The sequence below is a fragment of the Cajanus cajan genome, chromosome 8 (genome assembly GCF_000230855.2).
Source record: "Cajanus cajan strain Asha chromosome 8, NIPB_CcT2T_4, whole genome shotgun sequence".
In the NCBI taxonomy this organism is placed as follows: Eukaryota; Viridiplantae; Streptophyta; class Magnoliopsida; order Fabales; family Fabaceae; genus Cajanus; species Cajanus cajan.
The window spans coordinates 35,371,206-35,399,203 of NC_138524.1; the positions used below are offsets into that span (position 1 = coordinate 35,371,206).

The 27,998-nt window shown below is 34.0% G+C and overlaps 1 pseudogene; it reads left to right on the top strand.

Moving 5' to 3' along the window:
- Positions 1 to 3,823: 3,823 nt before the first annotated feature.
- On the top strand, positions 3,824 to 27,930 carry LOC145950439 (G-type lectin S-receptor-like serine/threonine-protein kinase At1g67520; annotated as a pseudogene).
- Positions 27,931 to 27,998: the final 68 nt, after the last annotated feature.

Genomic DNA, 27,998 nt, shown 5'->3' on the forward strand with positions numbered 1-27,998 from the left:
CAAAGGCCCAAACCTACACTACTCCTACTCTACTTGGGCTTGAGTCAAAGCCCAACTAAACAGTGTGATGGGCTTTCCTTGAGCTTGAGCCCACTCCTCTTGAATCCTCTTTGTCATAGCCCTAGTAGTTGGGCCTTTGGCCCATGGGTCTCCTCCATCAGCTATACCTGACGGTGGATCTGGACTTCCAATTGTGTAAGTGACATAATCCGAGTAAACCCAAGTGAGGATTATATCCTGTTTAGCTGTGACTGAGCAGGCACATTGGGCGTGAAAATGGTTGGGGTGGTTTCGGTAGGATGGGATGTCACTTATACAACTCTGTTGTTAGGGAGATCTCCTAAGTGTATGCATGACGACGCATTAGATGATTAATATGCATTGATATCTGTCATAAGATGTATTTATTACATGATTATTAATATGATGAAGTGTGGTGTTTGACTTCATGATGGTGGATTGTATTTTATGCATGAGTAGTATTGGATAGAGTGTATGGTGTGACTCTATGGACATGATTGATAGTTGGATGATGTGTAGTATAGATTTTATTCTATACTTGTATGATTGGTTTTGAACTCTAGCTTACCCTTCTGTTTCCATGTGGTGGGACTGTGATGATCATACTTGGTATGGGAGCAGGTCAGGGCTAGCTTGGAGTTGAGGTGACTGCTGCGAGACGGGGAGTTTGATCCTCGTGTTAGAGTTACCATTTTGGGTAACGGTTTCGTCTGTGCTTGACTGGCACTAGAGTCATATTATTTTTGGGATGACTGTATATATATGGTATTCTATTATATAACCAGAAACTTAGTTACTTTCATTCTTATTAATACCTGTATGTATGAGTTATCCAGCTTAATATTTCTCTTAGTTCACTAGTAGTAGTGCAATTCCACTAAGTGTAGAGACCACGACGGGTCGTTACACCAAGTGCTCGAATCTCATGGCGTACTCGATCACCAAAATTCCCCCCTGTTGTAATCTCATAAACTCTGCCTCTCGAGCATGCCTGACACTCTCTGGGAAGTACTTCTCGAGGAAGGCCCTCTTGAAGCACACCCAGTCCACAACCACTCCACAGTCAATCAACATCTGACTAGTGCCTTTCCACCAATACTCTGCCTCCCCTGTCAACATATACATTGCATAGGTGAGCTTTTGCTCCTCTGAACAACCTAGAACTGAGAATATCTTCTCCAACTCACAAATCCAGTGGTCAGCCACCTCTGGATCTGTATCACCTCTAAACTGAGGAGTACTACACTTCCTAAACTCAGCCAAATCCTGACTCTCTTGTGACCCAACTGGTCTTCCTGCACCAGTCGTAACTCTCTCAGCATCCATCTTAACAAAGTAGGCATTCTACTATTGCATAGCCATAGCCATCATCTCCATGGCATGGGCTATCTGCTCATTTTCTCTAGTCATCTTCTACAAAAATAACAACTCATTCAGCACACTACATCTCAACTACTCAACATAAATCAGCATAACATCCAACACAACACAGAGTTCAACACAACAAAAGCCTAAAGGGACCACCCCTATAGAGTGTCCACTAGACTCGAACTGCTCTGATACCATAAAAGTGTAACGACTCGCCATGGCCGTCACACTACAAACAACACTACACACTACTGAAATATATATATTAAAATAGTATAATAAAATATTTACAACACAAGTTGCTAATCGAGCAACCAATGGCAACCAATTATATTCAACAAAATATGCTACTATAAGGCAACCTACAAAAAAAATCCATCTCCAGGCACCTCCTGTGGCCTCTAGCAACTATCTCCAGTCTATCCCTGCCCTGCTCCCATACAACGTATGATCATCATAGTCCAAACCACATGGAAACATGCAAGGGTAAGCTAGAGACAATAAACAACTCATAATAATTTAATATGCAACATAACAACTATATAATCATCTTCACATTCGACACATGAGACAAACAACATATATACTATACATCTTAACATCATTTCAACTTACAACATAACAACACTATCATCATCCTCAACAAGGTCAACATACAACACAATCACAGCTTAATAACACAACAACAAATATACCACTCATATCAACAACAAATCAACTCATCAACAACTTATGCGTCATCACGCATTTCAACCCGGAGATCTCCTACAACGTGGTGAGTAGTCTAAGTGGCTAGGTCCTACCGAACCGACAATACAGAAAATTTGGATATCAATCCACAACACGATAGTGGTTTCTCAGACTTTGCCACTTAAGCAAGGAAGTATAGTACTCGGTTAGGAACTAAGTTCCCGACTTCGTACTTTACTCAAATTGGCCGCTTGTAATCGGTATAGCTCGGCCTTGCCCCTATACCGTGGTTGCTTTATAATCGGTATAGCTCAACCTTGCCCCTATACCGTGGTCGCTTTATAATCGGTATAGCTCGACCTTGCCCTTATACTGTGGTCGCTTTATAATCGGTATAGCTCGACCTTGCCCCTATACCGTGGTCGCTTTGTACATGTGTGCCTCGACCTTGCCCACACACGGGACCAACTAAGTCCTAGAGGAGAACACCACAACATCCACTCCAAGGGACAACTTCCCAAGGAGGGTTTTCAACAAATTGGGCTCTCAGAGCACCACAACTATCTCAATCTGCATAATGGGATGAGAAACTTCGAAAACATCTCCTATAGTCCTAGTGATCAACAACTTATCATCACAACTGAATCAGCTTACAACTCAACAGCACAGCTCAAATTAACAACTTAAACAACACATAACTTTCAACTCATCATCTCAATCCACTTTCAACTTAAACAACAAACAACTTTCAACTCATCATCTCAATCAACTTTCAACTTAAACAACACACAACTTTCAACTCATCATCTCAATCAACTTTCAACTTAAACAACATGGTATATCAGCACAAAAACTCATCAACATTGTTTAACAATACATTTTAACAACACAACATCTCATTTCAACTTTAAACAACATAATCAACTCAATAGCTTATTAGCTCAACTCATAATTTACAACTCAATCATCATAAAATAATATCTTTTCAACACATGGCACAACATACAACTTTATAGAAAAATACAACTCTTCTCTAACAACTTAAAACATGGTCTACTAATAAATTTTGTATAAATCTTAACACGTCTACACATTTTACATCATGCTTCTCACAACTCACAACATTATCATTTCATCATATTTTACAACATATAAATAATCCACATATAAATATAACAACTTTAGCAACATACCATGTATTCAACGCATTTTCTATTTGGCACAACTACTCATTTAGTTTTCAACACTATACTCAACTTGCATCTCTTCATTTCACTTTCTACTCATCATACATCTCAATGTAATTATACAAGTTCATATGAGTTACTAAACTCATATACAACCAAACAACATACAATCTAGGTTCCCTTACCTGAAGATTGGCTCAGAATGGCCAAGAACTGAGAAGAAGTAGAATTTCCTTTCCGAAGCTCAACCCGGAACTTCAATCCACCCAAAGCAAGCTTCGTAGTCCAGAGTCCTTCTCTCTAAAACTTCTCTCTAAAAACCTCCATTTTCCTCAACTGCCCACAACCTCTATTTATTGAAGTCTGAACTGGCCAGAACGACCCGTTCCAAATTCGGAACGGCCCATTCTGGGCTCCTTCATCATGTGTAAAATTCACATGCAGAACGGCCCATTCTGAAACCAGAACGGCCCATTCTGGAACGCCTAGAACGACCCATTCTAAAACCGGAATGGCCCATTCTAGAGTTGAATTTAACTCACAATGACCATTTTGGAATGGCCCATTCCAGTCCAAGATTCACAGGACTATTTAGTAGTTTAGAACGGCCCGTTCCAATCTGGGAACGCCCCGTTTCAGTCTATTAACTACGTTACACCTAGATTCTGCAGTTTTATCACTAAACCACTCTAGTGTGTTGAAAATAGAATCTTAACATGGGAAACCAATAATCCTCTATTCTCACCTCACCCTATAAAAAACACTATGGCCACGTTGTTGGACACAGGAAACTTTGTGCTTCAAAAACTTCACCCAAATGGGTCTACAATGAGTGTGTTGTGGCAGAGTTTTGATTATCAATGTGACACTTTGGTTCCTACCATGAAGTTAGGGTTTAATCACAAATCAGGCCATCATTAGTTCCTGGTTTCGTGGTTTACTAAGTCACTTGCGACTCCAGGTGCCTTTAGCCTCGAATGGGAACCAATGGCGCAAGAGTTGATCATCAAGAGACGAGGAAAATTTTGTTGGCGAAGTGGGAAACTGAGGAACAATAGCCTTGAGCACATTTTAGAAGATGCACAATGCACGTTGAAGTAAACTGTTGTGTCTAATTCCAATGAAGACTCATTCTCTTTCACAACTACGAATGAAAATGGTACACTGTTGTGGCTCTTAACGGATATGGGGCAGTTAGCTAATGTTAAAGTGTATGTTGCAAGGGCTGATATGTGTTTTGGGTACAACAACTCTGATAGAGGGTGCCAAAGGTGGGAGGATATACCTAAGTGTAGGAACTGTGGTGATGTGTGTAACACCCCAGTTTTTAAAAAAGTTACTAATAATAATAATATTATTATTATTATTATTATTATTATATGGTATTTGGTCATAATTATTTTAATAATTACAGAGGAATATTATTTTGTATGTTTTAAATAATTATTGTTTTGGACAATTATTTTGTACGTATTAAATAAGTATTTTTATTAGACTTTTTAAATAAATATTTATATGTTTTAAGAGAAGGTTGATTTTATATGATATTTTGTTATTGAAATTATATTATTATATTTTGGGTCAGAAATATATTATTATTATAGAGGAAAAATATTTTATAATATACATGTATTTATTTTATTTAATTATTTTGAGGAAAAAGAGAAGTGGGTTAGAAGAGAAGGAAAATGGGTTGGGTTGAACCAGTCCAATGGATTAATTTTAAGAAAGGAGTTAGGTAATGTTAACCCTATCTGTCTCATTTGCGTTCTGAAGGGTTAGGGAAAATAAGAGGAGAAACAAATAGCTCTAAGGAAGAGTACTCAGGAATGACCTTAGATCACACCAAGACCATTCGTCTTCTGCTCATCCAGGTAAGGGGGGAGTGAGAAACCTCGCTTTGGGTGTGGGAATATATGTTGGGTAGTGGGATTGGCCCCCCAATCTTGTGTTTGTTGTATTTATTGTATGCTCATGTATGAGGGGTTTTCCCCAATTGTATCTGTTTCATCTATTGTTCCTCTTGTATGTAATTAATTGTATAAATTGCTTGAATGAATGATTAATTTCAATTTTAAAATTGTAATTGTATGATTTGAGATTTCTGTGGGTTCCTACGGGAAACCCTGTGAGAAAACGGGCAAAATATGAATGTTTTCTATTTTGCCTTCTGATTGCTTTGTTGTGTTCCTTGTTAGATGTGATGCATGAGTATGTGGTTAATTTTGAAAATGAATATGTTTTTATATGAATTAAAGTGCTCTGTGAAAATTGTGAATATGATGTGATAATATGATAATGTGATATGGTGATGTGATGTGATGATGTGATATGATAATGAGACATGATAATGTGATATGGTGATGTGAAATGATGATGTGTTATGATGATGAGACATGATAATATGATATGGGAATGAGATATGAAAATGTGATATGAGAAAAGCATGGAGTCTTGATTGACATGCATCATGTGCATAAATGTTTTTAAGGGTACGATATGGAATACACCGCCAGAGAAGGCTCCCTAGTGTAAAAGCTTTGGGGATTAGTCCTTGGGGATAACTCTATTTGTAAGTCCCAGTCTCGCCCATTGTGTGCATGGGATGTATCTTGCGTGGCTTAGCTATCCCGACGAGACTCTAGTAGTATGTCCTTCTAGTGAGAGTGCGCAGAGGGTGTGACCTGACATGTACTCCTAGACTACTCTTCATGTATTGCTAGCGGCAATATGCCATGTGATATGTTACTGGCGCCACATGCATGATAAAATGTAGTCCGTGTCCATACATGTGCATTTTAATGTTATATGAAAAATTGATATGTCTTGAATGAGTGAAATGTGATATTATTATTAATTTATCTATGTTATATATGTTTTGTTTGTGTTTGGCTATCTGGTGTATATTCTTACACTGTGAGTCAGAGTGAGATGTTTCTCACTCCCTTTTCTTGTGTTGTTTTTCCTTGACTGCCTTACAAGTTATTATCAACATGAAGCTAAAGATGTTGGTAATGAAGCTTAGGCTTCTATATTGGTATTTTCTCTGTTAGGACATGTGACATCGGGCGTAGATAGGATTAGATTAAGATGCTTTATTAAATTATTTTGGAAACTTTAGTTTTATTTCTTTGTAATTTTCGCTGATTTTGTTAAGTTATGGATGTGGTACTCTCTATCTGAACACGTTTGATATTTTAATTATGAAATGTTATGTTATTCAAATTTTATTATTATGTGTTATGGTATGCGGGGTAGAGGGTGTCACAATGTGTTTTGAAGAAAGATTGGTTACGTGAGTTACCAAAATGCAACCTCAAAGAAGAATACAAGTTATGGTTACAGTGATTGCGAGGCTAGTTGCTGGAGCAATTGTACTTGTGTTGGATTCAAAGAATTTTATCGTAATGGAACTAGATGTTATTTCTTTCACTGGATTAATTCATCAAAAAATTAAGCTTTAAACAGTACTAGTGAAAACTTTTACTTGCTGGAGAACATATTAACTCGTGATCAGCATAAGGGTAAGTGTAATTTATTTGATTCCTTCATAATGTAACACCCCGAATTTTTCTACTAATACTACGAATAATTATTATTTATTTTTATATTTATGAAGATTATTTCCTTATAATTATTTTGATTAATTAAATGTGTTTGATTGATTTTTTAAAGGTTTTTATTAATAATCATTTATGAAAATTATTTTGTATAATATTATTAATTATGATATTTTGTTATAATTATTATTTGAAGAAAATTATGTTTTAAATTGTATTGATATTTTATTTTAATTTGATATATATATATTATTTATTTATTTATTAACTACTAATTCTGGATTCCATAGCCTTGAAACGGGCCATTCCAGTTTGGGAACTGGTCGTTCCAACTCAAGCATTCATGAGTAAAATTTCAACCCAGAACGGGCCGTTCTGATTTTGGAACGGGCCGTTCTTGGAGAGGCTATTGTACGTGTTCTACGGGCTCAGAACGGGCCGTTCCGGATTCGGAACAGGCCGTTCTGGCCACGGCTTGATGCCCATAAATGCGTTCCGGCACTCCAGAAAAACGCATTTTTCACTTTTGACATTTTTTCTCCTTCCTCTCTGAAGACGAAGGGGAACCTAGAGGGGGCGACCAACAAGATTCAGCTCCTTCTTATCGAGGTAAGGGGGAGTGAGAAATCTTGCTCTAGGTGTGGGAATATATGTTGGGTAGTGGGATTGGCCCCCAATCCTGTGTATTGCTGTATTTTTGTATGCTCATGTATGAGGGGTTTCTCCCAATTGTATCTGTTTTTCTTATTATTTTTCTTATATGCAATTAATTATATGATTTTAGATTTCTATAGGTTCCTATGGGAAACCCTATGAGAAATAGACAAAATATGAATATTTTCTGTTTTGATTTCTGATTGCTCTATTGTATTCCTTGTTAAATGTAATGTGTAAGTATGTGATTAATTTTGAAAATAAATATGTTTTGATATGATTTAGAGTGCTCTATGGGTTCCTGCGGGAAACCCTATGAGAAATAGGCAAAATATGAATATTTTCTGTTTTGATTTTTGATTGTTCTGTTATATTCCTTGTTTGATGATATGTAAAAATATGTATTTAATTTTATAAATAAACGAGTTTTGATATAAATTAAAGTGCTCTGTGGAGGCTTTGTGAATATGATGAGATAATGTGAAATGTGATTGAGATATGAGATATGAAATGTGATAATGAAATATGATGACGAAATGTGATGATGTGAAATGACCATGGGAAATGATAATGTGATATGAGAATGCATAGAGTCTTGATTGACATGCATCATTTGCATAAGTGTTTTAAGGGTACGATGTGGAATACACCGCCAGAGAAGGCCCCCTAGTGTAAAAGCTTTGGGGATTAGTCCTTGGGGATAGCTCGGTTTGGAAGTCCCAGTCTCGCCCATTGTGTGCATGGGATGTATCTTGCGCGACTTAGCTATTCCGACGAGACTCTGGTAGTATATCCTTCTAGTGAGAGTGTGCAGAGGGTGTGACCCGGCATGTACTCCTAGACTACTCTTCGTGTATTGCTAGCGGCAATATGCCATGTGTAACACCCCAACAACCCGCATGTGGATATTGTCCGCTTTGGCCGCAGCCCTCACGGTTTTGCTTCTGGCAATGGCACGCGTTTTGGGGTGGCATGCGTGCCATTGCCAGAAGCAAAACCGTGAGGGCTGCGGCCAAAGCGGACAATATCCACATGCGGGTTGCTGGGGTGTTACATTTGGTATCAGAGCCGGGACCGGGCCGGTGTGCCAGCGAGGGCGCTGGACTCCCATGAGGGGGGTGGATTGTGAAGTCCCACATCGGTTAGGAAGGAGAACGAAGCATGCCATATATATGGGTGTGGATACCTTCCTTGTGTGGACGCGTTTTGGGGTGACATGCGTGCCATTGCCAGACGCAAAACCATGAGGGCTGCGGCCAAAGCGGACAATATCCACATGCGGGTTGCTGGGGTGTTACACCATGTGATGTTTTACTGGCGCCACATGCATGATAATATGTAGTCCGTGTCCATACATCTGCATTTTCAATGTTATATGATAAAGTGATGGTTTATGTCTTGGATGAGTGAGATGAAATATTGTTATTAACATATCTATGCTATATCTGTCTTGTTTGTGTTTGGCTATCCGGCGTATATTTCTATACCGTGAGCCAGAGTGAGATGTTTCTCACTCCCTTTTCTCATGTTGTTTTGTTTTGACTGTTATACAGGTGATCATCAGCGTGAGGCTGAAGATGTTGGTGATGAAGCTTAGACTTCTATGTTAGGTTTTGCTCTGATAGGACATGTGACATCGGGACATAGATAGGATTAGTTTAAGATGTTCTTATTAAATTATTTTGGAAAATTCAATTTTATTTCTTTGTAATTTTACCGGCATGTTATTTGGATTAAGTTTATGAATGTGAACTCTTTACCCTTACGTGGTTGGAAATTTGATTTTTATTGATGAAAAATTTTATTTTTTTTATAATTATTGTATATGTATGTTGGGGTAGAGGGTGTCACACATAACGTGTCATAATCCAAAACATAAGACTTGGAAGCAATATATGCTTCAGTACTATAGGATGGATTCTAGGCTCCACAAAAAATATCACTACAAGAAAATGGTGAAATAGTTGCGAAAAATAAGCGTCTGCTAATAGCCGACGCAAATACTATCGGAAAAGCCGACGCTATTTTAAGATGTAGCGTCGGCTTTTTCGACACTAAATTTAAATTATGTTTAGTGTCGGAAAAGCCGACGCTATTCTTTAAATATAGGGTCAGCTTTTCCGACACTAAACTTATTTAAATTTAAATTAAATTAGTGTCGGAAAAGTCGACGCTATTCTTTAAAAAATAGTGTCGGCTTTTCCGACACTAAACTTAATTTAAATTTAGTGTCGAAAAAGCCGATGCTACATCTTAAAATAGCGTCGGTTTTTCCGACAGTATACATGTTTTGAGAGAGATAAAGATAATTTTTTAAATGTTATATACGCATAATGTGTTCTGGTGCACTTGGTTATCAAGTTCACTTAAGACCTCAAGGTTCACAGATCGAGTCCTGGCCGGGAATGTTAAAAATACGAACGAATAAATGATAAGCTGGAAAAAGAAGATAAAGAAAAAAATAAAATATATTGTGTTGACAAAGTGTCGGCTTAACCGACAATAAAAAATTAAAATAAATAAATTTGTTATCACAAAAAAAATTGTGTCGACTTATTTAGCGTCAGCCAAAAATTGACGAATAACCGACAATATTACGTCGACTTTTATGATTTAAAGTCGGATTTTGGCCAACTCTAAATTGCAACATTCGTGTAATGTATAGTTGAAAGATTATGATGCATTTAGAATATTACATAATTAAATGGATAGTGATAGAATAGTATTTTTTTGTATATTTTTTTTATATATGTATGACTTAACTATATTTTTAGTCCTTTAAGTTTGGGGTAATTTTTTTTTGTCTCCCAAATTTATAATTTGTTTTTCTAGTTCTTATAATTTTTAAAAAATATTTTAGTTTTTGTATATATTTTTTGGTTTCTCAAATTTAAAACATGTATTTTTAGTCCTCAAAATATAAAAATTATAATTTTAGTCCACAAATTTAAATTTTTTTTTTTTAATCTTGTAATTTCAAAAAGAATATTATTTTAATCCCTCATAACAACTAATATATGACAATAATAAATTGATACAGTTTTGTGGTATCAATTGTGTTAATATGATATTTTCAATAGTAATAATATTACTAGAAGAATTTTGTGCACTATATTTACAAATGACATTTAAGTTGACGACTAAAATGATATTTATATAATATATATATATATATATATATATATAGATATATATATATATATATATATATAGATATATATATATTGGGACTAAAAACACATGTTTTAAATTCAAGAGAGCAAAAAAATATATTCAATAAAATGATAAGTTATCAATTTGAGAGCCCAAATTAAAATAATAATTTTTATATTTCGAGGACTTAAAAACACAAATTTTAAATTTTAGGAAAAAAAAATACATTACTCAAATTTAAAGGACTTAAATAGAACAGTTAAACCCCAAGCGTGTGGTTCAGCAGTAGAGGTTGATCCATGCTTAAGCAAGGTCAGGGGTTCGAATCCTGCCTTCTGTATGCAGTCGCGTTAAATCTTGGGGCCAGCTATCCCACCCTTTGAGGTACCTCCAACGTAGCGAGGAGATTAGTCACTGCTATCGGCGATGGATACTCCAGGAACGAACCCAAAAAAAAAACACAGTTAAGGATATATGACGTAGTTTTGGAAACGGCTACGTAAATTCTGGTAGTTTTGGAAACGGCTACGTAAATTCTGAACATCCACATAGTTTACAGTGTACAGTCTACGATTTTGGTTCTTTTTCTATTTAATTAAGTTTCTCTGTTTTTAATGTTAAATAAATTTATCTTTTTTATGAATTACTTTTACCTAAAGTCCTTAAATTATTAATTTTTATACAAATATGCGGGAGGTTTATAATAAATTTAGGTTATGAAATGTTTTTAAATATTTGGAATCCAAAATATAGTGAAAATTTGTTAAATCTATGATTTTGTAGGAAAGTGAGATTAGGGGCTTTGAAAAGGGGGAGATGTTGAGACTCTTTTGTTTTGAATAAAATTTGATGATCCGGTTAGTAAGCCATATGGGTAAATAAAAATGATTCAAAAGATAAATATAAGTGATTCAATTTGTGAAGGTTTTTTCTATCATGACTCCTAGAATAGAATGGACACTATCATATTACCTTAGTCACATACAGTCTGGCTTGTCTATCTCCAAATAGAAGGAAATCTTTTGATAGTGTTGAAAAATTATTACGCCACTAGTTAATAATTATATATGTATAAATTCTATGCAGGTACAAAAAAGTGGACATGGATAGGTGCAGTAATAGCAACTGCTGTAGCCATAATTTGCTTACTCATTATGTGCCTAGCCATGAAAAAATGAAAATATATGCTTTTTTTTTTGTTCGTCCCTGGAGTATCCACCGCCAATAGCAGTGACTAATCTCCTTGCTACGTTAGAGGCACCTCAAAGGGTGGGATAGCTGGCCCCAAGATTTAACGCGGCTGCATACACTAGGCAGGATTCGAACCCCTGACCTTGCTTAAGCGTGGATCAACCCCTACCGCTGAACCACACGCTTGGGGTTGCTTCAAGGTAGTTTACATACTATAAAAACAGTGTAGTACTTTACCAAACACAATCTATATTGATCAAACTTCAATATATAATTTTAATGTTTCACATATTCATTTAAATAGGGAAGAAACACTACAAAAAAATGTGTGATTTGTGGCGGTTATTTTGGTAGTTTTTGGCGGTTAAAAACTGCCACAAATTTCATTATCGGCGTCATCAATAACCGCCGGATCTACAGTCGCCAAAAATCGTTTGCGGCGGATATTTTGTAAACGCTGGTTTTGAGTGCTAGAAAATTCAATCTCTTTGTGGCGGTTTGAAACCGCCACAAAATGCATTTTTGTTTGACTTGTTTGACATTTTCTGGCAATTTAAAACTGCCACAAATATTCAGTTCTGTTTGACTTATTTGTCATTTTCTGGCGGTTTAAAACCCCTACAAAATTCATTTTAATTTTTCCAATTCAAAGTTTCTGACTTGTTTGTCATCTGGAAAATTTAAGATATATTCCCCAGCAACACAGCAAATAGCTAATATAGATGGGAGAAAGACACCATGCTTCTGTTTCTAAGAATAAGAAATGTTACATTCTGCTAACCAACCATTGAGTGGGTTTAGAAGGTTCTAGATGATACCATTATAATCCAAGCTGTAGATTCTATCCTTTTAAGTGCTAGGCGCAACTAGCAGCATGTATATTTTTTACAGAATCTATTATTACCTCATATAAAAAATGCATGCATATTTAACAGGTACTAGTAGTAACAATCTCTAAATTGGGTTTCAGCTAGAGACTTCAAGTACAAGTGAAAGCAGGGTCAAAATTTACAACAACAAAAATTAAGTATCATACGAGTCGACAATAGTGAAAGCCACAGGCAGCAGCAATCCAAGCTGAGTAAGCATGTGATAGATACCCATATATTCTTGTGTAGTTTCATGAATTACCTTCCTAACACGATGCTTTTAATTGTCCAACAATCATCGCTCAAGTCATTTATTACAACTATGTTTTATTCCCCCCTCCACAAAAAAAAAAAAAAAGAAAGAGCAACACAAGATTAGTAGCGATAAACGATGTCAAAAGGATTGCGTGAAACCTGCATGAATTCTGCCAGATTTGTGATTTGAAGTAGTAAACGCCATTGAGAGAAGCGCGCAAATAAGGTCCAAGAGAGTAGAGAATGTAGGATAAGTTGGAGTCCAACTTGTGTTCTGCTCCAGGAGAAAATAAAAATGGCATTAGTTTAGGTACCAATTGAGTAAAGAGGTTTGTGACCTAACCTAAACGAAGCAAAGAAATTTGAATTGTTTGTGAATTACAAAAACTAGATGTAATTTATCTTTTTAAGAAAAAAAATAGATCATCTCAAAATATAGAAGGCATTTACAAGCTGTCTACTGCAAAATTTCCTGGTAACCAATAAATTAACAGACATGAAACAACATAAAGTCATCTAAGAGAGATCAATTTACCAGAATTAAAATTAGAGTGCAACTACGTGAAGAAATGATAAATGAACTGTCACGATGCCAAATTTGCTGCAGAACAGGTGAATATTGCTATCTTGTTCGAACGTATACAACAATGGATCAGCCTGGATGTTTCCAAATCTTCAATATTCACATCAAAAGTGCCTCCAAGGCCATCAGCAAATGTGCAAGATCTGAGAATTAAAATTAAACTCTTACATTAGATGAAAAAATTTGATATTTCACATGGTAAACTTGTACAAGAACAACAGTTCAGGACTGGTGCAGGAGTCAACCTTGAAGCTAGAACCAGATATGAGCTTTGCATTCATCTAGTGAAATGATTGTTCAAGATATATATCTTTTTGGTGGTCAAGATTTAAGATATAGATTTAAACATACAAGTTCTTACCTCTTAAATCTATATATGGTGTATTTTTCATTTTCTCCCAATAGATCCTGAAGATTATCACTTCGTGATGTACTGCTAGCACTAGAACTTAGTATGACTTCTTGAAGTTTATCTGAGAGAGACTTAGCCTACACCAAGATCAATAACTTATGTAAAATCAAGAGCAACTCTATAGCAATGCATAAAACTCTATTGTCACTTCCTTTTTTCTTTTTATAAGAAAAAATCTATAACAAAATGGGATGTGAAAGTAGCATAGAGATGGATGATAAATACAGACAGACAACAAGCGTATTGACTCCTGATAAAGTAGAAAGTGGAAACATATCCAAAATGATTTGTGTTGTGTAAATTAAAAAATGTGAAATAAACACAATGTTGTCAGATGTTCGAAGCAATCTCAATTTGTTTTATGCATATGTAAACAGAGAGATATACCTGAACCTTTGCATACTTTACATATCTTGCTTCAACTTGCCATCGTTGCAAAACACACATTTTGTTCCCCTGCTTGTCAGCAATGTTTACCAAAATAGTACTTCTGTCAATAATACTAACACAAGTTGCCCTTTACTTCATATCATATACAATGTAAAACAGTTCAATTTAGGAAAGGAATACTTCTCATTTATAACCATCACACCATTAGGTACCATTAGGAATACGATACAGTAACTTGTTAGAATCCAATAATAGAATAAAACAAACAAAACCAAACTAATGAAAACTAAAAGGAAGTCACATTTGGCAAGTTCTTCCATTAGAACCCAATTCCCTTCTCCAAACTAACAAAGATGCAACTAAGCATGCTACTCTACAAATCCAGGTTATTTTTTCCACATTATTACATATTATTAACATGGAAACATCCAAACAACTTCAAGACTGACAGAGGAAATAATACAGTCTGTAAACCATATAACAAACATGCACCAACAATATAGAATATTCTACACCATCACCCAATCATAAATCATCCCAAGTATAACTTCTAAAGTAATTATTACAAAAAGTCAACAAACTTGTAATTAGATGACATTGTAAATTCAATACATATATTATTCATTCTACATGTTATTTACATACTAGCATCAAAATAAAATTTGAAGTTCCACTTAAAAATTAGAATAGACCAATATTGAGATTTCAATTATTTACTTGTTCTCACCTTCTTTGAACACCTTTGAAAATTATTTCTTAAAGTAAGGACCATTAAGACTAATCAATGTTATAATAATGCATGTAGAATCTATTTGTAGTTTACACCAAATAGTGAAATGAATCAACCCATGAGTAGAGTATCCCAAAAAATACAAGATGGCAAGAAAGTAAAATCATATTGATACAATATAATAGCAACAAAAGTTTATGAATAAAGAGAATTACTTAAGCTAATTAAGTGACCAGAAGCATCCAGAATTGGCTCCACCTTTAAACCTTTTCTGACTTCATATTCATCACTACATAACACAACAATGTGCAAAATACTTTAAAAGGATAAAATCACAACAACCACTACTTATGGCATGACACACACTCACATCCAAAGAAAAATTTTAACCATCAGTATCATCCATTAAACTAGCATAATTTCCAATTAGTTAAAAACTTGAGTTTTCTCGGACTAAAAAAAAATCAGCTAGCATACCAGAGTAGCCTCTGAACTCTAACTCTAAACAATCACTAAAATACATGTCAATACATTTTATATTTGAAGAGCAAAAGCAAAGGAATTGAATATCGATTAGGCTTGTACTTTAGGAGAAATCCTATGTAATTACGTAACACCCCTAACAATTAAGATTTGATCTAAATTTTATTAGCTATCACAAAATCATTTAAATAAATATTGAACACAACACTCTAGTTTCTTTGAATTCATTAATTCTAACTTTCTAAGAACACAAATATAACACTGGAAAGTTAACTAACCATTCCACTTCTGTCAAACCAAGTACCACAACATCTTCTATGACCTCATTTACACAATCTTCTATTTCTATGTTGTGAAAGAGGAACAAAATTTCATATACTAAATATTGTATATGCAGCACTAAAGTCGTCCCAATTATTCATGCAGGATGATTCAAAAAATTACATTAGAAAGATTAGTCATTATCAAGCTGAAAAAATATGCTTAATAATAAAAACTAATTATTTGCAACAACATCTCTGCCACATACTAGTATAACAATGCTTATACCCCAACAATCGCTCAAATTTTCTGGCTCCCATCCCCATTTCTTCAAAAGGATCCATAAAAAGATAAAAGTGGAGAGCAATATAGCTATACCAAAACAATTGATTCACAAATTAAGACAGCAATAAGACCAATTTACCAATTTTAGAAGATAACACTAAATAGTAATAATTTTGAACATGTAGTAGAGATGTTCAAATCCAAATCATTACCATTATAAAAATAAAAATTTCTGAAATTCAAGAAGTAACACATCCTACGTACATTACTCTTTTGGAACTCTTTGAAAAATAATTTGCAACAGGATGAAACTGCAACCACACAACGCAACACAAAACAAACTAAAAAATGTGACATACATACCTTGCGACAACTCTTGTTCAGTTCTCCTCCTCCTCTCTCTAGTTGCGGGCTTCATTCACAGTATTGAAATTCAGAAAACAAAGGTCGTTAGGGATTTCACAAATCAGAAATGCGAAGAGAAAGTGAGAGAGGGTTACCGATTGAGATTGCAGTGAATCTGGCGCGGAGGTGGATGCGTGCGGCGCCTTATTCTTCCTACCTGGGAAGAGTTTTCAAAAATGAGGGTTTTTCAAAAATTGAAAGCAAAATGTTGAAATTGAAACGTACCAAGCTTGCGAGAAGCTGGCGTGTGCTTCACTCTCACCATGGGATTCAGTGGAAGAAGAAAACTAAACGAAACGAAACTTCACTCTTCCGAATTGGTTTTCAGTTTCGCCTCTTGCTCTTGCATGTTTTTTCTCTTTTTTTCTGATATTTGCTATAGTTAGTGAAATTGTAAAATTTTAAAAAGGAAGCACTTTGATTCATTTTCATCTTTTCCCCAAAGTACCCCTGCGTACTTACCATTACTCGCGCACAGATTGCCGGACTTCGTTTTAAAAATGTTTTTTTTAAGTTTAATTTTAATAAAAAAATTATTGAATGTTCTAGCGGTTTTAAACCCCCAGAAAGTACCAACACTTGTAACGATTACCATTCCTGCGGTTTAAAACCGCCAGAAAGTGTCAATAATTTGTAGCGATAACCACCATTGTGACAAATGTAACATTTTTTGGCAGTTTATGATAACCGAAAAAAAAAACGCCAGTAATTACCTATTGATGGAAAACTTGTTGTGAAACCCGGATTGATGTTGAGTTCCCTTCAAGCTCCTCCCTAGACCTTGAACTCCTTGATTCTTCCTATGCTTGGTTAAGGCTTCCTATGGAGGAGGAAGCCTTAAGGCCACCACGGTTGGTGGAGGAACACTCCTAAGAGGCGCCACTCCTTGAAGAAGAGATAAGCCCCTTCAATTCTCACCACACTCTTCTATGGAAGGGATAAGAGAATTGGATGCACTCAAAGAGGTTTAGGGACTTTTGGAAGAGAGAAATCTGATCTCAACTCAGAAAATACAATCTCTAATTCATCAAAAGTGTTTTACAAAGAGGGAAAAACGAAAATATAGGAGTAGGAAGCTTGGAGAGTAAGCTAGTCTTAACCATGGTTCACTAGGAACCATGGTAAGGTCTAGCTAACCACCCATGGTCTAGAGGCTTGGAGAGCAAGCTCCTCACTTAGCTTGCTTGGTAAGCTAGCTAAGGAGAAGCTTGTGCTTCAAGCTTCCAAGCTTGAGAAGAACCAAGCTATTTGGCCAAGTGTGAACACAAGTGTGAACACAAGTGTGAACACAAGTGTGAACACATCTAGGTGGGCGGCTCTTTGGACTTAATTTACTCCAACCGATTTTGAAATTGATAATTTGATTTAGTTAGGTTCATCCAATGTGAATGGAACCTAGCTAAATCAAATCTATCAAAAATTAGGAGTAAAATGAGTCCAATATGTAAATTTTAGCCTAGGACCACCTTTTGGCTAAATTGCTAGTAACACTCTCTAGCTTGCTAATGGCACTCTCTAGCTTGCTAATGCCACTCCCAATCCTACTACCACACTACAAGAAAAATGTAAATTTTCGACGGAAAATTTCCGACGGATATGGATCCGTCGGAAATTTCCGACGGATATGGATCCGTCGGAAATTTCCGACGGATTTATATTTTCGTCAGAAATTTTCGACAGAATTTTCCATCAGAAATTTTCCGTCAGAAATTTCCGACGAAAATATAAATCCGTCGAAAATTTCCGATAGAAACTTTCCGATGGAAAATTACGTCGGAAATTTCTGACGGAAAAATAAATCCATCAGAAATTTCTGCCAGAAAATTTCCGACAGAATATTCTGTCAGAAATTTCTGACAGAATATTCCGTCAGAAATTTCCGACAGAATTTTCCGTCGGAAATCTTATTTTTAATTATTATTTTTAATTTCTTTTTTTAATTTCTTTTTTTTAATTTATTATTTTTAATTTCTTATATATATTTTAGTGTTAAAAATTTTATATATCTTTTAAAGGTATAAATATATATTATAATTATTTTATATATATTTAATTTATTTATGATATAAATATGTTTTTAATATCTAATATATATTTTTAGATGATAATTTATTTTAAAATATATCTTATAATAACAATTCTAAATGGAATATAAATCTTATGATTTTTCTTATTTTGATTTTTTTAATCAATGTATACAATTTTACTATTTTGATTTTTTCAATCAACGTATACAATAAATAAAAAATACAAAAGAAAAACATACATGCTACAAATTTTATTTTATCAAAAAATTATTTGTTTTAATATATTACATTATATATGTGAATATTAAGACATATATATATATACATATATATATTATAATTAAACTTTTTTTAAAAATTAATTCATTATTAAGAAAAAAAATTTATCACATGAGAATTAATTTCCTTCAAAAATTTGACAGCCAAATAAATAAACATTTTTTCTGAATCTATATATTTATTTTATTAGAATATAATTTTTATTTTTTAAAATATATTATTTTTTTAGATAAAAAATTATGTATATGTCAAATAGTAGTGAGGGCAAGTGCCTCACTATTCCAAACGTGCACCTGTATATATATGTATGTGTATATATATATATATATATATATAATATAGGGGGTTATAATTATACCGGTGTAACTTTTACTAAGTATTATGCCGCTCTATAACTTTATATTAAATGTGAATTTTGTAAATCTAACCGTTAAATTGAATGTTCATATCACTTTATACGTGTATATCAAATTTTGTTAAAATTGAACAACAACTGGAAGATAATCCAAGTGTTCATATTTTAGTGTATTTTGAAATGAATATATTACATCAATTTTGTTTTATAAAAATGAAGTATCAAATCATCTTGGATTAATATAAAGTTTTGTATATATAATCTATAAGAGATATGAACTTTCAATCTAACAGTTGGATTTACCAAATTCACATTTAATATAAAGTTATTGAGCGGTGTAATACATTGTAAAAGTCGCATTTAATATATATATATATATATATATATATATATATATATATATATATATATGAGGGGGGTTATAATTACAATGGTATAAATTTTACTAAGTGTTACACAACTCAATAACTTTATATTAAATGTGAATTTTGTAAATTCAACCGTTAAATTGAAATTTTTTTACTCTTAAATCATATATATATATAGACACACACACACACACACACATATATATATATATATATATATATATATATATATATGAGGGGGGTTATAATTACAATGGTATAAATTTTACTAAGTGGTACACCGCTCAATAACTTTATATTAAATGTAAATTTTGTAAATTCAATCATTAAATTGAAAATTTTTTACTCTTAAATCATATATACAAAATGTTATATTAATCGAAGATGATTTCTTATAAAACAAAATTAAATCTATCGAAAAATTTATATTTTTGATGAGAAAATTTTTGTAGGAAAAGCTATATTATTGATAGAATATTTCAGACAAATTTATATTTGTCGAAAATGTAAGAACTGGTTTTAAATTTGATATGAAAATATTATGATATAATTAGATAAGATTTTAAGTTAGTATTTTATTAATGGTTGATAATTAAAAAATAAAACATGGATAAATATATTTTTTGAATTTTGTATGTTTGATTTAAGATAACTTACAAAATAACTCTTGGTAAAGTTATTCCGCTCAATAACTCATGGTATGTTGAATTTCATCGATCCAATTAATTGTTAAATTAAAAGTTATTAAATTATACTAATAATTAATATAAAAAATTAATTAGTTTTGAAATAAATTATTTGCTAATTAACAATATAATTGAAATATTAATTATTTTAAATTATTTAACTAAAATCTTATTGACAATTTACTATATGATCTTAATATTTTTGTATAACTAATATCTGGTTTTAAATTTGATATGAAAATATTATATATAATTAGATAAGATTTTAAGTTAGTATTTTATTAATAGTTGATAATTAGAAAAAAATAAGGATAAATACATTTTTTAAATTTTATATGTTTGATTTAAGGTAAATAAATATATTAAAATAATTAATAATTTATTTAAAATATTAAAATTTAATTTATAAGTATGTAATAAATAAATATTTATAATTTTATAAATTATATTATCATTATAAATTATAAAATTAAATAATTTAAATTATAATTTTAAATAAAAATAAGTAGATGTTAATTATAAAAGTAAGTACATATAAATAAAGAATAATTAAATATATTATTATTATTATTATTATTATTATTATTCGTAATATAAAATTATTATATATTATTATTATAGTACAAATATGAGATTGTATATTTGAGGATGACTTAAATGAATTAATTTGTACAAGTTATACTGACAACATACATAGACATTTCGGTAGCTAACTCATAAGAACTTCACAGTTAAGCGTGCTTGACCTGGAGTAGTACTAGGATGGGTGACCTTCTGGGAAGTCTCCCACAAATTGCACAAGTAAGGATAAAACATCCTAAATAGTGAAATATTGTGAAATAGAACCTTTGAGAGACCAAATATGAGAGTTGTTACATTAATAAATTTATTAAAATAAAAAAATATATATAATTTTCGACGGATTTTTCCGTCGAAAATTTTGACAGCAATTTCTGACAGATTTTTCTGTCGAAAATTTTGACAGCAATTTCCGACGGATTTTTCCGTCGAAAATTTTCGACGAAATTTTCCGACGAAATTTTCTGTCGGAAAATTCTGTCGAAAAAATTATTTCCGACGAATTTTTTTTTTCGACGCCACTTTTTCCAACAGATTAAAATCCGTCGGAAAAAGCAAAATCCGTCGAAAATTTACCTATTTCCGTCAGAAATTTCCGTGGGAAATCAGCATTTTTCTTGTAGTGTACTAGAAAACTAAGAAAAGAATGTATTTCTAGGTTAGGTTAAATGGAGTCCAAGTGCCCAAGTAACCTACCCTAGAAACAATATACAATAGCTACTAAAAAGGAAATAAAGTGCCTCACAAATACAAAGGCAAAAATGTACCTATACAAGTATCTACTATATACAAGGTATAAGAAAACAACTATACAAGTATGTACAATGGAAACTTAAGAGAGTAATAAGAGGAACTATAATCAATGCTCATGATGAGCAAAGGTCTAAAAAGCACCTCCTCTTTAGAAGCCTCTTCTAGCTTCCTAACCATGGACCTAGTTAAAGGCCCAATGGTCTTCAAGTGTGAGCATCCTTGGATCACCCTTCACCCTTCTTGGTCTTACCTCTTCCAAAGGGATCCTTGGGGATTAGATTTCCATCATACCTTCCCCCTTCGAAAGGATTTGTCCTCAAATCCAGTGGTCCTTCCACAAAGATAGCATCACCTACAATGAAAATAAGAAACAAAGCATTAGGGATGACATATTCATATAACATATGTGGAAAGTGCACCCTATGAGGAATTCCTTCTATAGTCCTAGCAAGGGTCCTTAGACTAGGAAGGATGGGTTCTCTAAGCATAAGAATAGGATCCTCACTATAGTGTATTCTAAGTGTAAAACTAAATCCTAAAAATGTGAAAATGCTAAAACTATAGCAAACTAAGGAGGTAGTCCTATATACTAAGATATCTTGCCTAAAGTACCCTATGTAGTAACCTAGGCTTCTACAAGAAAACAAAGTGAATATAATAAGGAAACTACCTAGACAACCCTTGATCATATTAAATGTTAGATACATCATGGAAGAGAGTGTAAAGAGTTTAGAAAAGTCATAAGATCTAATTTGGTCTTGAAGGGAAGTAGTATAGTTAAGTTCAAAGAAGTTTGAACTTCCCTTAAGATCAAATATAGAAAATAAGACACCATAAGATGTATCTAATAAACAATATAAACCAAAGGTTGGGTGCTTTATTAGAACAACTAAAGAAGGAGAAGTCCTAAATAGACAATTGGCTGTCTACCTTGGGCACCACCAAAGTAGTAGCATAAGAAGTAGAACTAGGTGAAGTCCACTCCTTCTTCACAAGACTAAGAACTTGAGATCCTTTATTTTCAAAAATGTTTAGGTTGTGGATCTTAAGCTCTAAGGTTGTGGCAGCAGTAGAAAAAGAGCTAAAATCTTTGTGAAGAAGAAAAGTCTTTTTGCAATCATTTTGAATTAAAAAGTGACTTTCCTTTTGCACAAGATTTTTGGAGGAGACACTATCCTCCTTACTCTTTTCCAAGAGTAGTGTCTTTTTAGCATTGAGAAGGTTAAGAGGTTGTTCAACTAGAAGACATTTTTTAATAGAATGTTCTATTAAAAATTGATTTCTAGGAACAACTTCCTTGGAGGAGACACTACCCTCCAACTCTAGAACCTTCTTTTTCTCCTCTTTTCTTTTTTTTTGATTTCATAAATACTTGATCCTCCAACACTTGTGAAGGTGAAAGAGGAGTCAAGGTATGTTTCTTGCCTAGGTGGACTAGGCGAATTTTGTTTGTAACACCATCATGAATGGCCTTCCTATCATGTTGCCAAGGCCTTCCAAGTAAAATGTGGCTTGCATCCATTGGAATTATATCACATAAAATTTCATCTTTATATTTTCCAATGGAGAAAGGAACATTTACTTGATCCTTAACTTCTATAGGTCCATCCTCATTAAGCCATTGAAGTTTATAAGTTTTAGGATGGGCTATAGTAGTTAGGTTAAGCTTATCAACCAACCTTTGGCTTACAAAGTTATTACAAGATCCACTATCAACAATGAGAGAACAAGTTTTCTTAAAAATTTTGCATCTAGAATGGAAAAGGTTCTCTCTTTGTGATTGATCATTGGGTTGGTTAGTAAGTAACCTTTGAGCAATGAATAGGTCACCTTCACACGGTGCTTCCTCACTAGAACTAAGACTAGCATCTTCTTCACTTGAGGATGATGAAGAAGATGAAGTGCTTTCCTCACTTAGGATCTCATTGCCCCTAATGATGATGGTCTTTTTTTTTTTCTTTCTTTTCTTTCAATACAGAGAGTAAGCACTTCAAACAGAGGCCAAACAATTAATAAAGAGGTTTTCCAAGTGGTGGAGAAAAGAAGAACAAGAAGAGTAGAAGTGTAAGTGTACTAGTCAAAAATTTCAACACAAATTGTTACTAGTTTTAGTACTAGTTTGTTCACTTCTTTTGTACACTTTAATTTTCGTTTTCAATACACTTTTACCTCTGTTTTCTTTTGTCAAAACAAGCACAAGACACACAAGGAATTGCTGGTCACAAATTGCTAAGAAACTATTAGCAAAAGAAGTTCACAAAAATTGACTCTAGAACATGTTAGGTCTAATAACATGCATTGGAATCTTTATGAGCACACTAAGATTTATTTAATGTTCAACCAGCAATGACACAATATAGGAACAGAGATTAACACATTAAGATTCAAAAAGAAAAAGGCACAACAAGGATTTAATGACAAGAAAAACAACTACACAACTCTAAGACAAAACTAGTAGATTAAGAAATGTAAAAAGCTTGTATTCTTGTTTCTTTTTGGAGTTTCTTTTAAGTCCGAAAATTATAGGAGTTCAAAGGGAGATAAAAGCAATCCTAAAACAATCAAAAAGACATACAAAGAATACCTAAAGGCACATACAAAGATTGATTCACAAGAAATTATAAAATGAATCAAGAAAAGCAAGATAAAGTGAGTGTGTTCTATAGATTTATGGTTATGACACAAGAACCACTCAAGGCACACAAACACAAGACTCAAAAAGGAAATACATGGAGGAACAGCAAAGACACATATACAAGATGATATTGGACGAACAAACAAGACAAAGAAACATAGGAACGAATTTACCAAGGAGACCTAGCTCTTGATACCAAATGATGGAAGTCTTGTTGTGAAACCCGGATTGATGTTGAGTTCCCTTCAAGCTCCTCCCTAGACCTTGAACTCCTTGATTCTTCCTATGCTTGGTTAAGGCTTCCTATGGAGGAGGAAGCCTTAAGGCCACCACGGTTGGTGGAGGAAAACTCCCAAGAGGCGCCACTCCTTGAAGAAGAGATAAGCCCCTTCAATTCTCACCACACTCTTCTATGGAAGGGATAAGAGAATTGGATGCACTCAAAGAGGTTTAGGGACTTTTGGAAGAGAGAAATCTGATCTCAACTCAGAAAATACAATCTCTAATTCATCAAAAGTGTTTTACAAAGAGGGAAAAACGAAAATATAGGAGTAGGAAGCTTGGAGAGTAAGCTAGTCTTAACCATGGTTCACTAGGAACCATGGTAAGGTCTAGCTAACCACCCATGGTCTAGAGGCTTGGAGAGCAAGCTCCTCACTTAGCTTTCTTGGTAAGCTAGCTAAGTAGAAGCTTGTGCTTCAAGCTTCCAAGCTTGAGAAGAACCAAGCTATTTGGCCAAGTGTGAACACAAGTGTGAACACATCTAGGTGGGCGGCTCTTTGGACTTAATTTACTCCAACCGGGTTTGAAATTGATAATTTGATTTAGTTAGGTTCATCCAATGTGAATGGAACCTAGCTAAATCAAATCTATGAAAAATTAGGAGTAAAATGAGTCCAATATGTAAATTTTAGCCTAGGACCACCTTTTGGCTAAATTGCTAGTAACACTCTCTAGCTTGCTAATGGCACTCTCTAGCTTGCTAATGCCACTCCCAATCCTACTACTAGAAAACTAAGAAAAGAATGTATTTCTAGGTTAGGTTAAATGGAGTCCAAGTGCCCAAATAACCTACCCTAGAAACAATATACTGTAGACCCCTAAAATTGTCCGGGTTGGAAATAAGACTCGAAGACTCTCAAAGACCGAAGGAAAGTCAGCCAGAAGGACTCCTGGAAGACCCTAGGATGATTATCTGTAGGTTTAGAGGTCTTAGAGTAGCTTAAAGTAAGGATGTGGGAGAATTGAAGCTCAATACGGCCTCTTAGAAGTTCAGTACGGCCGTACTGAATAATTTGAACTACAATACGGCCGTACTGAACCCAATACGGCCATACTGAAGTTTTTGAACTTCAGTACGGCCGTACTGAAACCAATACGGCTGTACTGAAGTTTTTGAAACTTCAGTACGGCCGTACTGAATTCAATACGGCCGTACTGTAGTTCAAATCTTCAGTACGGGCCGTATTGATGTCAGAGGCCGTACTGCGCCTCACTCCTATATATAGGACGTCATTTGGACGTCATTCCACACTTTTCCACACTTCTTGGACTCTCTTCTTGAGTATTCTGGGGTTTTTGAGCAGTGTTCTGCCCTAGAATTCTCTCCGAGAGCCGATCCGACGAAGTTCTTGAGTTCTGAGCATTTAGCTTGAGAATTCGAACTAGTCGAAGGGAAATCTTTTTGATTTCCATAGTAAAGATTAATTTTTAGGGAAGGAGCGAGCGAGCGTGTAGTGGGAGGGAGCGCCAAAAAGCCTCCTAACATTTGAATATATAAAAGCACGCTTCAAAGGTTTCTTCTTCAAAATCCTTCCTTTTACTGCTTTCTGATTGTTGCATCGCATGTTTAATTTATTCGTCATGTAGATATCTTATTCATAGCCGTTTATAATAAATAGGGGTAATTTAGTAATTTTACACTGTTATTTATGAAATAATCCGTCATAGGGAACCCGAAAGGGGCGTTGTGGGGTGCTAACACCTTCCCCGCACGTAACCGACTCCCTTACCCGACTCTGGTTGTAATGGCCAAAGTTGATTTATGAAATCAATTGCCTTATATCTTTTTCCAATGTTTTGAGTAAAACATTGGTGGCGACTCCAAGAACCCTTCTTTTTGCGAAAACCACTAATCCATGGAGGGTCCCGCTTGGGATTAACATGGATTGGTGAATCATTTAATAAAATTGTTAGTTCGATGAGGTCTCAGTTTGAGAATAAGTCGTTCTAACAATCCACCACTTTTCAAAACTTAAAAAGAGTCTGACCATCGTCGCGAATGCCAAGGTCCGTTTCGGCGGGTGGCGACATATACAATAGCTACTAAAAAGGAAATAAAGTGCCTCACAAAAATACAAAGGCAAAAATGTACCTATACAAGTATCTACTATATACAAGGTACAAGAAAACAACTATAGAAGTATGTACAATGGAAACTTAAGAGACAAATAAGAGGAACTATAATCAATGCTCATGATGAGCAAAGGTCTAAGAAACACCTCCTCTTTAGAAGCCTCTTCTAGCTTCCTAACCATGGACCTAGTTAAAGGCCCAATGGTCTTCAAGTGTGAGCATCCTTGGATCACCCTTCACCCTTCTTGGTCTTACCTCTTCCAAAGGGATCCTTGGGGATTAGATTTCCATCACCTATTTTTTTGTAGTGAAAAGCAAAGGAATAGTGATGAAGATGTTACGTTTAGCAACCTACAATCGGTCATCTGGTATGGAAGATTTTGAAATTCATTTAAAAAAGGGAAACAACTTAAAAGTGTTTAAGTATACATCAGTAATGACGGTAGCACATGGATTTTCATCTGAAAATAAGTTAGGACAAGGTGGCTATGGACCTGTTTATAAGGTGACTTGAAGCTAATCAAGTTATGCATTAATAATTTTGTTTTAGAGGATTGATAATATATATATATATATATATATATATATATATATATATAATTTTTTTTTGTCATTTCATGGAATTTTAACAACGGGTCAAGAAGTTGCTGTGAAAAGTCTTTCTAAAACTTCTCGACAAGGAATTCTTGAATTTAAAAATGAATTAACACTCATATGTGAACTTCAGCACATGAATCTTGCACAACTACTTGGTTGTTGCATTGAAAAAGAAGAGAGGATTTTAATTTATGAGTATATGCCAAACAAGAGCTTGGATTTCTATCTATTCGGTAAGGGATATGTGAGAGTCTATTTAGTTATGTGTTCTTTAGGAGGTCAAAAGCAAAACAAAAGAAAATGTTTTCAGTCTTATATATGCAGCAGTTGCAATACATAAGTAGAGTAATATTGAGCTTTTTCTCAACTAAAATTTTCATTATTAGTTGTTGATGATAAATTGACTATATTGACTTATGTTTACCTTACTAGAAAGTATCTAATATCTAAGTAAATATATATTAGGCTTTTATAAATGAACAAAAATACTAGTCTAAAATGTCATATTTGCTTTATACAATTACCATTCTAACACATCACTATATATTGTCATTGGCAAGATCATACTAGAAGCAAATTGTTAAATTGGAAGAAACGTTTCAACATAATAGAATGGATTTCTCAAGGATTACTCTATCTTCATAAGTACTCGAGACTCAAAATTATTCATAGAGACTTGAAAGCTAGTAACATTCTTCTTGATGAAAATATGAATGCAAAAATTTCAGATTTTGGAATGGCAAGAATGTTCACTCAACAAGAATCTGTATCAAATACCAATAGAATTGTTGGAACATAGTGAGCATGCTCCCAAGAAACCATAGATGCCCTTCTCTCTCTATAAGTACTCTAGGTCATCCACCTTGT